General features: G+C 38.5%; 1 non-coding gene across 1 annotated transcript; it reads left to right on the forward strand.

Annotated features, from left to right (window-relative positions):
* Positions 1–468: 468 nt before the first annotated feature.
* Positions 469–576, forward strand: LOC148555456 (small nucleolar RNA R71). Its single transcript, XR_015886799.1, has one exon. It is a non-coding gene; the product is annotated as a small nucleolar RNA R71 (small nucleolar RNA).
* Positions 577–13,179: the final 12,603 nt, after the last annotated feature.

The raw sequence follows: 13,179 nt of genomic DNA on the forward strand, positions 1-13,179 counted from the left end.
TTGAGGTTTTTGTTGATCTTTCCATGAGAAATTTGGATGATTTCTCCATGATGAGTTATAGGTGTTTCCATAAGGTTCACCTAAGTAATTTACCTCTGCTATTGCAGGGTTCTCAGGATCATAGGCCTCTTCTTCAGAAGGTGCCTCTTGAGTACTGTTGGATGCAGCTTGCATTCCATTCAGACTCTGAGAAATCATATTGACTTGCTGAGTCAATATTTTATTCTGAGCCAATATGGCATTCAGAGTATCAATTTCAAGAACTCCCTTCTTTATAGGCGTCCCATTACTCACAGGATTCCTCTCAGAAGTGTACATGAACTGGTTATTAGCAACCATGTCAATGAGTTCTTGAGCTTCTGCAGGCGTTTTCTTTAGGTGAATGGATCCACCTGCAGAGGTATCCAATGACATTTTAGCTAATTCAGACAGACCATCATAGAATATGTCCAGGATGGTCCATTCTGAAAGCATGTCAGAAAGACACTTTTTGGTCAATCCTTTGTATCTCTCCCAAGCTTCATAGAGGGATTCACCTTCTTTCTGTCTGAAGGTCTGAACATCCACTCTAAGCTTGCTCAGCTTTTGAGGAGGAAAGAACTTGGCTAAGAAAGCCTTGACCAGCTTATCCCAAGAGTTCAGGCTATCCTTAGGTTGAGAGTCCAACCATACTCTAGCTCTGTCTCTTACAGCAAAAGGGAAAAGCATGAGCCTGTAGACTTCAGGATCTACTCCATTAGTCTTAACAGTATCACATATCTACAAGAATTCAGTTAAGAACTGAAAAGGATCTTCGGATGGAAGTCCATGAAACTTGCAGTTCTGCTGCATCAGAGAAACTAATTGAGGTTTCAGCTCAAAGTTGTTTGCTCCAATGGCAGGGATGGAGATGCTTCTTTCATGTAAATTGGAATTTGGTGCAGTAAAGTCACCAAGCATTCTCCTTGCATTATTGTTGTTGGGTTCGGCTGCCATCTCCTTTACTTGTTCGAAATTTTCAATGAGGTTGTCTCTGGATTGTTGTAATTTAGCTTCTCTTAGTTTCCTTTTCAGAGTCCTTTCAGATTCTTGATCAGCTTCAACAAGAATGCCTTTTTCCTTGTTCCTGCTCATAAGAAAGAGACGAGAACAAGAAAAGAAGAGGAATCCTCTATGTCACAGTAAAGAGGTTCCTTATTGTTAGTAGAAGAAGAAAAGGAATAGGAGTGAAGAAGAATGAAGAATCCAAACACAAGGGTAAGGATAGGGGCAGTGATGTGAGATGAAGAGAAGTGTTAGTAGATGAATAAATAATTAGAAGGAGATGAGGGAGAAGGATTTTCGAAAATTATTTTTGAAAAAGGGTTAGTGATTTTTGAAAATAGTTTTTGAAAAAGGTTAGTAATTTTTGAAATTTTAAAATCAAAATTTAAAATAATTAGTTAATTTAAAAAGAAATTTTGAAAAAGAGGAGAGATATTTTCGAAAATTAGAGAGAGAGAGTTAGTTAGGTAGTTTTGAAAAAGATAAGAAACAAACAAAAAGTTAGTTAGTTAGTTAAAACAAATTTGAAAATCAATTTTGAAAAGATAAGAAGATAAGAAGTTAGAAAAGATATTTTGAAATCAAATTTTGAAAAAGATAAGATAAGAAGATATTTTTGAAAAGATATGATTGAAATTGGTTTTGAAAAAGATTTGATTTTTAAAATCACAATTAATGACTTGATTCACAAGAAATCACAAGATATAATTCTAGAACTCAAAGTTTGAATCTTTCTTAACAAGTAAGTAACAAACTTGAAATTTTTGAATCAAAACATTAATTGATGATGATATTTTCGAAAATTATGAGATAAAAGTAAGAAAAAGATTTTTGAAAAATATTTTTATAATTTTCGAAAATAAAAAAGAAAAATTAAAAAGATTTGATTTTTGAAAAAGATAAGATTTTTAAATCGAAAATTTGATTTGACTCATAGAAACAACTAGATTTTTAAAAATTTTTTAAAAAGTCAAATCTAATTTTCGAAATTTTAAGAGAGAAAAAGGGAAAGATATTTTTTTGATTTTTGAATTTTTATGATGAGAGAGAAAAACACTAAAAATGCTCAATGCATGGAAATTTTAGATCAAAACAATGAATGCATGCAAGAATGCTATGAGTGTCAAGATGAACACCAAGAACACTTTGAAGATCATGATGAACATCAAGAACATATTTTTGAAAATTTTTATATGCAAAGAAAATATGAAGACACCAAACTTAGAAATCTTTCATGTTCAGACACTATGAATGCAAAAATGCATATGAAAAACAAGAAAAGACACAAAACATGAAGACATCAAGATCAAACAAGAAGACTTACCAAGAACAACTTGAAGATCATGAGGAACACTATGAATGCATGAATTTTTCGAAAAATGAAAGATGAAGGCTTAATAGCCAGCCAAGCTTTAGTATGTAACATGAGAGTAATTCATTCAATTTTAAGCCAAAACCTCAGTCCAAAAGAATTTAGACATGGCTTTATAGCCAGCCATGCTTCATGAAACACTAGAATTCATTCTTAAAAATTCTGAAGAAAAATATATTTTTGAAAACATTTTTTTTTTCGAAAACAGATGAGAAATTTTTGAAAGTTTTTTTTTTGAAAAATTTTTGAAAATAAAACAAAAAGAAAGTCTAGGAAAAGAATCAGCAGGAAAGACAACTGATAATAATAATAATCTCAGGTTTTTGGCGCCGTTGCCGGGGATTGTTTGAGTTTGAACAACTGACGGAGAATCTTGTTGCTTAGATTAGGAAATTTTTGTCTTTTGGGTCAGAGTCTTTTATTTTCTTTTCAAAAATTTTTCTTAAAAAAAAATAAATAATTTTTCTATTAAATCTCATGCCAAACTTTAAGTTTGGTGTTTTCTTGTTGATTTTCCTTTGTTTTTCGAAAATTTTATTTTGGTTTTCTAAAAATTTTAAGTTTGGTGTTCTTTCTTCATGTTCTTGTGTTCTTGTGAGTCTTCAAAGTGTTCTTGAGTTTTTCTTGTGTCTTGATCTTAAAATTTTTAATTTTGGTGTTCTTTGGTATTTTTCCTCTAAAATTTTCGAAAACAAGGAGCATTAGATCTAAAAATTTTAAATCTTGTGCTATCTTATTGTTTCTCTCTTTCCTCTTTAAATTCAAAAATATCTTTTCTCTCTATTTTTTAAAACAAATTTTCGAAATTTATTTTTAAAATTCAGATTTTTTTTTCAAAAATTTAAAATCTTTTTCAAATCATTTCTTTTTCAAAACTTCTTGACCACTTTCTCTCTCCTCATTTTTTTTTCGAAAATCTTCACCTATTTTTATTTATTTTATTTTAATTTACTCTATTTTCGAAATAATTAAATAAATAAATAAATAAATAAAAATAAATTTTTCATTTTACATCATCTCCCTTTCTCCATCATGGATCTAAGTGGAAATGAACAGTCCAGGAGGACTCTGCTCATATGCTAACCCCTCTACTGCTTCATATGGGAGTAATATCTGCATACCCTCCATTGGAGTCAGTAGCTTTGAGTTGAATCCTCAGCTCATTATCATGGTGTAGCAAAGTTGCCAGTATTTCGGTCTTCCACAGGAAGAGCCTACAGAGTTTCTGGCACAGTTTTTACAGATTGCTGACACAGTATATGATAAGGAAGTAGATCAGGATGTCTACAGATTATTACTGTTTCTATTTGCTGTAAAAGACCAAGCTAAAAGGTGGTTAAACAACCAACCTAAGGCTAGCATAAGGACATGGAAACAGCTGACAGAAAAATTCCTGAATCAATACTTTCCTCTAAAACGAATGACACAGCTAAGGCTGGACATCCAAGGCTTTAAACAAGGAGATAATGAATCTCTTTATGATGCCTGGGAGAGATACAGAGAGATGCTACAAAACTGCCCCTCTGAAATATTTTCAGAGTGGGTTCAGTTAGACATCTTCTATTATGGGCTTACAAAAAGAGCTCAGATCTCTCTAGATTGCTCAGCTGGTGGATTTATCCACATGAGAAAGAAAATTGAAGAAGCTCAAGAGCTCATTGATACAGTTGCTAGAAATCAGCATCTGTACCTAAGCAGTGACTCTTCCATGAAAGAAGAGGCTAAAACAGTAACTGCTGAACTCAGTCCTGCAGAGCAAGCTACTGAATTCAATCAGCAATTGGATCTTCTAACAAAACAGTTAGCTAAATTCAAGGATAAACTACAAGAGACAAGGATGGCTAATATAAACATGGAAGTACAATTAAAGCAAACAAAGCAGCAGCTGTCAAAATAAATAATAGAAGAATGTCAAGCAGTTCAGTTAAGAAGTGGGAAAGCACTAAATACCCCACTTCAAGGCAGCAGGAAACCAAGAAATGAGCAAACCACCCAAAATCCATCTGAGGACAGTAAGAGCCCTGGGAAAAATAATTCTGGCACTAAAATGCCAGAAGTTGGGTGGAAGGCTGGCGCTGAACGCCCAGACTATGCTCAGGACTGGCGTTCAACGCCAGAAACAAGCAAGGATCTGGCGTTGAACGCCCAAAAGAAGCTCAGTTCTGGCGTTCAAATGCCAGGAACAGATAAGGAGCTGGCGTCTAACGTCACTCCAGCTTCTAACTCTGGCACTCAATTGCCAGTGAGGGATCAGACACACACAAGTGCTGATAACAACCCATCTAAAAAGGCTTCTTCAACCACTTCTGTAGGAAATAAACTTACAGCAACTAAGGTTGAGGAGTATAAAGCCAAGATACCTTATCCTCAAAAACTCCGCCAAGAAGAGCAGGATAAGCAATTTGCTCGCTTTGCAGATTATCTCAGGACTCTTGAAATAAAGATTCCATTTGCAGAGGCACTTGAGCAAATACCTTCTTATACCAAGTTCATGAAAGAGATCTTGAGCCATAAGAAGGATTGGAGAGAAACTGAAAGAGTTCTCCTCACTGAAGAATGCAGTGCAGTCATTCTGAAAAGCTTTCCTGAAAAGCTTAAAGACCCTGGGAGTTTTCTGATACCATGCACATTAGACGGTAATTGCACCAAGACAGCTTTATGTGATCTTGGGGCAAGCATCAACCTAATACCTGCATCTACTATCTGAAAGCTTGGTTTAACTGAAGAAGTTAAACCAACCCGGATATGTCTCCAACTTGCTGATGGCTCCATTAAATACCCATCAGGCGTGATTGAAGACATGATTGTCAGAGTTGGGCCATTCGCCTTTCCCACTGACTTTGTAGTGCTGGAAATGGAGGAGCACAAGAGTGCCACTCTCATTTTAGGAAGACCCCTCCTAGCAACTGGACGAACTCTCATTTATGTCCAACAAGGGGAAATAACCCTGAGAGTCAATAATGATGAGTTTAAGTTGAATGCTGTCAAAGCCATGCAGCATCCAGACACATCAAAAGATTGCATGAAAGTTGATCTTATTGACTCTTTGGTAGAGAAGATCAACATGGCTGTGAGTCTCAAATCAGAGTTGGAAGACATCTTCAAAGATGTTTAGCCTGATTTGGAGGATTCAGAGGAAATGAAAGATCCTCTGAAATTTCCTCTGGAAGAGGAAAAACCTCCTAAACCCGAGCTCAAACCATTACCACCATCCCTAAAATATGCATTTCTGGGAGAAGGTGACACTTTTCCAGTGATCATAAGCTTTGCTTTAAATCCACAGGAAGAGGAAGCACTTATTCAAGTGCTAAGGACACACAAGACAGCTCTTGGGTGGTCCATAGGTGACCTTAAGGGCATAAGCCCAGCTAGATGCATGCACAAAATCTTATTGGAGGATAATGCTAAACCAGTGGTTCAACCACAGAGGCGGCTAAATCCAGCCATGAAGGAAGTGGTGCAAAAAGAGGTCACCAAATTACTGGAGGCTGGGATTATTTATCCTATTTCTGACAGCCCCTAGGTGAGCCCTGTCCAAGTTGTCCCCAAAAAGGGAGGCATGACAGTGGTTCATAATGAAAAGAATGAACTGGTTCCTACAAGAACAGTTACAGGGTGGCGCATGTGTATTGACTACAGAAGGCTCAATACAGCCACCAGAAAGGATCATTTTCCTTTACCATTCATAGACCAAATGCTAGAAAGATTGGCAGGTCATGATTATTACTGCTTTTTGGATGGCTACTCAGGCTATAACCAGATTGCAGTAGATCCCCAGGATCAGGAGAAAACAGCATTCACATGTCCATTTGGAGTGTTTGCTTATAGAAGGATGCCATTTGGGCTGTGTAATGTGCATGCAACCTTCCAGAGATGCATGCTCTCTATTTTCTCTGATATGGTGGAAAAATTTCTGGAAGTCTTCATGGATGACTTCTCAGTATATGGAGACTCATTCAACTCCTGTCTTGATCACCTGAAACTAGTTCTGAAAAGATGCCAAGAGACCAACCTAGTTTTAAACTGAGAAAAATGTCACTTTATGGTGACTGAAGGGATTGTCCTTGGGCATAAAATTTCAAACAAGGGAATAGAGGTGGATCAAGCAAAAATAGAGGTAATTGAAAAATTACCACCACCTGCCAATGTTAAGGTAATCAGAAGCTTTCTGGGGCATGCAGGATTCTATAGGAGGTTTATAAAAGATTTTTCAAAAATCGCAAAACCTCTTAGCAATCTGCTAGCTGCTGACACGCCATTTGTGTTTGACACAGAGTGTCTGTAGGCGTTTGAAACGCTGAAAGCCAAGCTGGTCACAGCACCAGTTATTTCTGCACTAGACTGGACATTACCATTTGAGCTAATGTGTGATGCCAGTGATCACGCCATTGGTGCAGTACTGGGGCAGAGGCATGACAAGCTTCTGCATGTCATCTATTATGCTAGCCGTGTTTTGAATGATGCCTAGAAAAATTACACAACCACAGAAAAAGAATTGCTTGCAGTGGTTTATGCCATTGACAAGTTTAGATCATACTTAGTAGGATCAAAAGTGATTGTGTACACAGATCATGCTGCTCTTAAATATCTACTCACAAAGCAGGATTCAAAACCCAGACTCATAAGATGGGTGTTGCTTCTGCAAAAGTTTGATATAGAAATAAGAGACAGAAAAGGGACAGAGAACCAAGTGGCTGATCATCTGTCCCGGATAGAGCCAATAGAAGGGACGTCATTCCCCTCTCTTGAAATCTCTGAGACCTTTCCGGATGAACATTTGTTTGCCATTCAAGAAACACCATGGTTTGCAGACATTGCAAACTACAAAGCTGCAAGGTTCATTCCCAAGGAGTACAGCAGGCAACAAAAGAAAAAATTAATTACTGATGCAAAGTACTACTTGTGGGATGAACCTTATCTCTTTAAGAGATGTGCAGATGGCATAATCCGTAGGTGTGTGCCTAAAGAAGAAGCACAAAGGATCTTATGGCATTGCCACGGGTCACAATATGGAGGTCATTTCGGAGGTGAGCGAATAGCCACCAAGGTCCTCCAATGTGGCTTCTACTGGCCTACACTCTACAGAGATTCCCGAGAGTTTGTATGTAACTGTGACAGTTGCCAGAGAGCTGGTAATTTGCCTCACAGTTACGCCATGCCTCAACAAGGAATCTTGGAGATTGAGTTGTTTGATGTATGGGGTATTGATTTCATGGGGCCTTTCCCTCCATCATACTCCAACACTTATATTCTGGTGGCAGTTGACTATATATCAAATTGGGTTGAGGCCATTGCCACACCCACCAATGATACTAAAACAGTGCTGAAATTCCTCCAGAAACATATATTCAGCAGGTTTGGTGTCCCCAGGGTACTGATTAGTGGTGGGGGCACTCACTTCTGCAACAAACAGCTTTACTCTGCCATGGTCCAGTATGGGATTCGCCACAAGGTGGCGACTCCATATCATCCACAGACAAATGGGCAAGCTGAAGTCTCTAACAGAGAACTAAAAAGAATCCTGGAACGGACTGTAAGTACCCGTAGAAAGGATTGGGCACGAACCTTGGATGATGCTCTATGGGCTTACAGAACAGCATTCAAGACTCCTATAGGGACCTCTGCATACCAACCTGTGTATGGTAAGGCATGCCACCTGCCCGTAGAACTGGAACATAAAGCCTACTGGGCAACTAGATTCCTAAACTTTGATGCCAAATTAGCTGGAGAAAAAAGATTTCTCCAGCTAAATGAGCTAAAGGAATTCAGATTCACTGCTTTCGAAAATGCCAAGCTTTACAAAGAAAAATAAAAAAAGTGGCATGACAGAAAGCTGTCATCTAGAATCTTTGAACCAGGACAAAAGGTTCTGTTGTTTAACTCTAGGCTCAGGCTATTCCCCGGGAAACTGAAGTCCTGGTGGAGGGGACCATATGTGATTACAAGTGTATCACCATATAGTTATGTGGAGCTTCAAGATAGTGATTCTGATAAGAAGTTCATTGTTAATGGACAGAGAATCAAGCACTATCTTGAAGGCAATGTTGAGCAAGAGTGCTCAAGGCTGAAGCTAGATTAAAAGCTCAGCAAGGTCCAGCTAAAGACAATAAAGAAGCGCTTGCTGGGAGGCAACCCAACCATGGGGCATCACTTCCTCTAAGCATTTTGCCCTATTCTTGATTTTATTTGTTTATATAAAGTTCACTGATACTAAGGTAAAGAGTCAATTGTATAAGTTCACAGGGTTACAGAAGGATTCTGCACACAAAACAAAGAAAAAAAAGGATCACTGGCAAGAAAACGCCAGTAAGAGTCTATTTTGGGCGTTCAACGCCCAAAAGAAGCATCCACTGAGCGTTGAACGCCAGTAAGGATAGCCATCTGGGCGTTAAACGCCAGAAAGAAGCTCCTTCTGGGCGTTTAACGCCAGATTTACAGCGTCCTGGGCGTTCAGAAAAACGCCCAGTGACAAAGGAGTTCCTGGCGTTCAACGCCAGAAATATGCAGCAGCTGGGCGTTGAACGCCCAGGAGAGGCAGCATTTGGGCGTTCAAACGCCAGGATGGTGGGAAGGAGGTGAATTCATTTTTTACTTCACATTTTTCATTCTAAATTTGATTTTCATGTTTCAATTCATGATTTCTTGCATAAACATGTTAAGAACCCTGATTTCTAAAATCCCTACTTTCTAAAAACCCTATTTTAAAAATATCAAATGTATCTTAATCCATAAGCACAAATGTTTTTTCAATCCAATTCAACTCTTTTTCAAAATTTTCAAAACAAATCTATCTCTTTTCATTCAAAAATCTTTTCAACTAATCAATATCTTTTTCAAAAATCCAATTTTATCTTTTTCAAATATCTCTCATATCTTTTCAATTTTAAATTATATCTTTTCTTATCATACTTAAATTTTTCTTAAAAATCATATCTTCTATCTAATCTTCCTCCCTATTTTCGAAAACCCACCCCCTCTCCCTTTAAATATGGGTTCGGCCTCCCTCCCCTCCCATCCACCATTGCCCCTAGCTCCCCTTCTCTCCCTCTCCTTTCTTTTTTTTATTACTTGAGGACAAGCAAACCTCTAAGTTTGGTGTGCTTATCTGTGATCACTAAGATCATGGCTCCTAAAGGAAAACAACCCTCTCCAAGAGGCAAGAAAGAAAGCGTTCCAAAACCACTTTGGAATCAAGGGAAGTTCTTAACTAAAGAACATTTAGACCATTATTACAAAATAATGGGTCTAAGATCAGTGATCCCGGAAGTTAGATTCGATCTGAAAGAAGACGAATATCCGGAGATCCAGGAGCAAATTCGAATCAGGAACTGGGAGATCCTAGCTAATCCTGAAACGAAAGTGGGAAGGAATATGGTCCAGGAGTTCTATGCTAATATGTGGCATACAGACAGGCAAAGACTATCTGGATCTGCTATCTATGACTATCAGACCTTGGTCAGAGGAAAGATTGTTCATACCCACCCTGACAAGATCAGGGAGATCTTAAAACTACCTCAGCTGAAAGATAATCCAGACTCCTTCAATAGGAGAATGATGAGAACAGACAAGGGCCTGGATAAGATTCTAGAGGATATATGCATCCCTGGAGCCAGGTGGACCACCAGCACGAAGGGTGTCCCAAATCAACTCAAAAGAGAAGATCTCAAACCAGTCGCCAGAGGATGGCTGGATTTCATTGGGCATTCTCTGCTGCCCACTAGCAACCATTCGGAAGTCACTATTAGAAGAGCAGTGATGATCCATTGCATCATGATGGGAAAAGAAGTGGAATTTCATCAACTGATTTCAACTGAATTCTACAAAATTGCAAACAAAAATTCCAAAGATGCCAGGTTGGCTTATCCAAGCTTGATTTCTATGCTCTGTAAGGACGCTAGAGTAAGGATGGGAATAACTGAGTATATCTCAGTTGAGAGGCCAATCACCAAAGCATCAATGGAAAAACAACAAGCACAGGATGACCCCATCAAGAAGAGAACACAGGAAATTCTCTCAGAAATCCCTCAATCTGAATACTTGGAGTATCTTGAAACATCTATCACCAAGATGCAAGAAGCTATGGAACAAATACAGAAAGAACAGAAGGAACAAAGTAGCATTCTTTGCTATTTGCTTAAAGAACAGGAGGAGCAAGGGCGTGATTTAAGGGAATTGAAGCGCCAGAAATTATCTCTTGAAGGACCAAGCACCCCGCAGATTAGAGGAACATCCACTTCCCAGAACAAAGGTTGTTAAATTCCAATCTTAGCCTTAACTCTGTGATAACTGTTTTTATTTTAGTTTTACCTTAGGAGTCATATAGTAGTAATTAGTATCTATATTTTTGATTTTATCCCCAATTGAGCTATAATTTAATTTTATCATCATCATTAAACATGAATAAAATAGATGGATTTCTTTAGAATAAGAGGCAATATTTTTTCGAGTTTTTAATAAGATAAATTCTAATTATTTATATGTGGTGGCAATGCTCTCTGTCTTCTGAATGAATGCTTGAAAAGTGCATATGTCTTTTGAATTTGATGTTTAAGACTGTTAAATATGTTGGCTCTTGAAAGAATGATGAACATGAGACATGTTATTGATAATCTGAAAAAATCATAAAATTGATTCTTGAAGCAAGAAAGGGCAGTGAATACAAAAGCTTGCAGAAAAAAATAGAGAAAGAAAAAGAAAAAGCAAGCAGAAAAAGCCAAAGCTCTTAAAACCAAAAGGCAAGAGCAAAAAGCCAATAGCCCTTAAAACCAAAAGGCAAGGGTAATAAAAAGGACCCCAAGGCTTTGAGCATCAGTGGATAGGAGGGCCTAAAGGAATAAAATCCCAGCCTAAGCGGCTAAACCAAGATGTCCCTAACCATGTGCTTGTGGCGTGAAGGTGTCAAGTGAAAACTTGAGACTGAGCGGTTAAAGTCAAGGTCCAAAGCAAAAAGAAGAGTGTGCTTAAGAACCCTAGACACCTCTAATTGGGGACTCTAGCAAAGCTGAGTCACAATCTGAAAAGGTTCACCCAATTATGTGTCTGTGGCATTTATGTATCCGGTGGTAATACTGAAAAACAAAGTGCTTAGGGCCACGGCCAAGACTCATAAAGTAGCTGTGTTCAAGAATCAACATACTGAACTAAGAGAATCAATATCACTATCTGAATTCTGAGTTCCTATAGATGCCAATCACTCTGAACTTCAGTGGATAAAGTGAGATGCCAAAACTGTTCAGAAGCAAAAAGCTACTAGTCCCGCTCATCTAATTAGAATCTGAGCTTCACTCAAAAACACTGAGATATTATTGCTTCTTAAATTATTTGTATTCTATTTTATTTATCTAGCTACTTGAGGACAAGCAACAGTTTAAGTTTGATAAATAGTGTATTTTGCTCTCTGTAATAGACAAATTGGGAATCTATGGGGTGCAAACCACTAAAATCTCCTTAGAGATGGCAGACAATTCAAGAAAACAGGCTTATGAACAAGTAGAGGACGTGTTAGTAAAGGTTGAAGGCCTTTACATCCCTGTTGATTTCATAGTCCTTGATACTGGGAAGGATGAGGATGAATCCATCATCCTTGGAAGACCCTTCCTAGCCACATCAAGAGCTATGATTGATGTTGACAAAGGTGAATTAGTCCTTCAATTGAATGGGGACTCCCTTGTGTTTACAACTCAAGGTTATCCTTCTGTAAACATGGAGAGGAAGCATAAAAAGCTTCTCTCAAAACAGAGTCAACCAGAGCCCCCACAGTCAAACTCTACGTTTGGTGTTGGGAGGCCACAATCAAACTCTAAGTTTGGTGTTGAACTCCCATATCCAAACTCTACGTTTGGTGTTGGGGAGTATCAACAATGCTCTAAACATCTGTGAGGCTCCATGAGAGCCCACTGTCAAGCTATTGACATTAAAGAAGCGCTTGTTGGGAGGCAACCCAATTTTTATCTAATTTTATTTTTCTTGTTCTTTCATGTTTTATTAAGTTCATGATCATGTGGAGTCACAAAATAAATATAAAAATTGAAAAAGGAATCAAAAACAGCAGAAGAAAAATCACACCCTGGAGGAGGATCTCACTGGCGTTTTAATGCCAGTAAGAAGCATCTGGCAGGCGTTCAATGCCAGAACAGAGCATGGTTCTGGCGATGAACGCCCAAAATGGGCAGCATCTGGGCGTTTGAACGCCAGAATTGCACCCTGGAGAAGAGCTGGCGCTGAACGCCCAGGTTCTGGCGTTCAACGCCAGAAATGGGCAACAAATGGGCGTTCAATGCCCAGAACAAGCACCAATCTGGCGCTGAACGCCTAGAATTGTGTGCAAGGGCATTTTACATGCCTAATTTGGTGCAAGGTTGTAAATCCTCGAACACCTCAACATCTGTGGACCCCACAGGATCACCTCAGGATCTGTGGACCCACAGGATCCCCACCTACCTCCACTCACTTCTTCTCACCCTTATTTCACACAATCCCATAAACACTCTTCCCCAAAACTCTTCACCAATCACCTCAATCTCTCTTCCCTATCACCACTTCACCACTTACATCCATCCACTCTTCCCCATAAACCTACCTCATAAACTCCACCTACCTTCAAAATTCAAAATCAATTTCCCACCCAACCCACCTTAAATGGCCGAACCTAACCCTCCTCCCTTCCCTATATAAAGCCCTCCATTCTTCCTCATTTTCACACAACACAACCCTCTCTTCTCTCCTTGGCCGAATACACCTCTGCCCCTCTTCTCCATATCTTCTTCTTCTTCTTCATCTTTTCT

Source organism: Arachis ipaensis, chromosome B6 (genome assembly GCF_059453495.1).
Source record: "Arachis ipaensis isolate K30076 ecotype BB chromosome B6, ASM5945349v1, whole genome shotgun sequence".
Classification (NCBI taxonomy): Eukaryota; Viridiplantae; Streptophyta; class Magnoliopsida; order Fabales; family Fabaceae; genus Arachis; species Arachis ipaensis.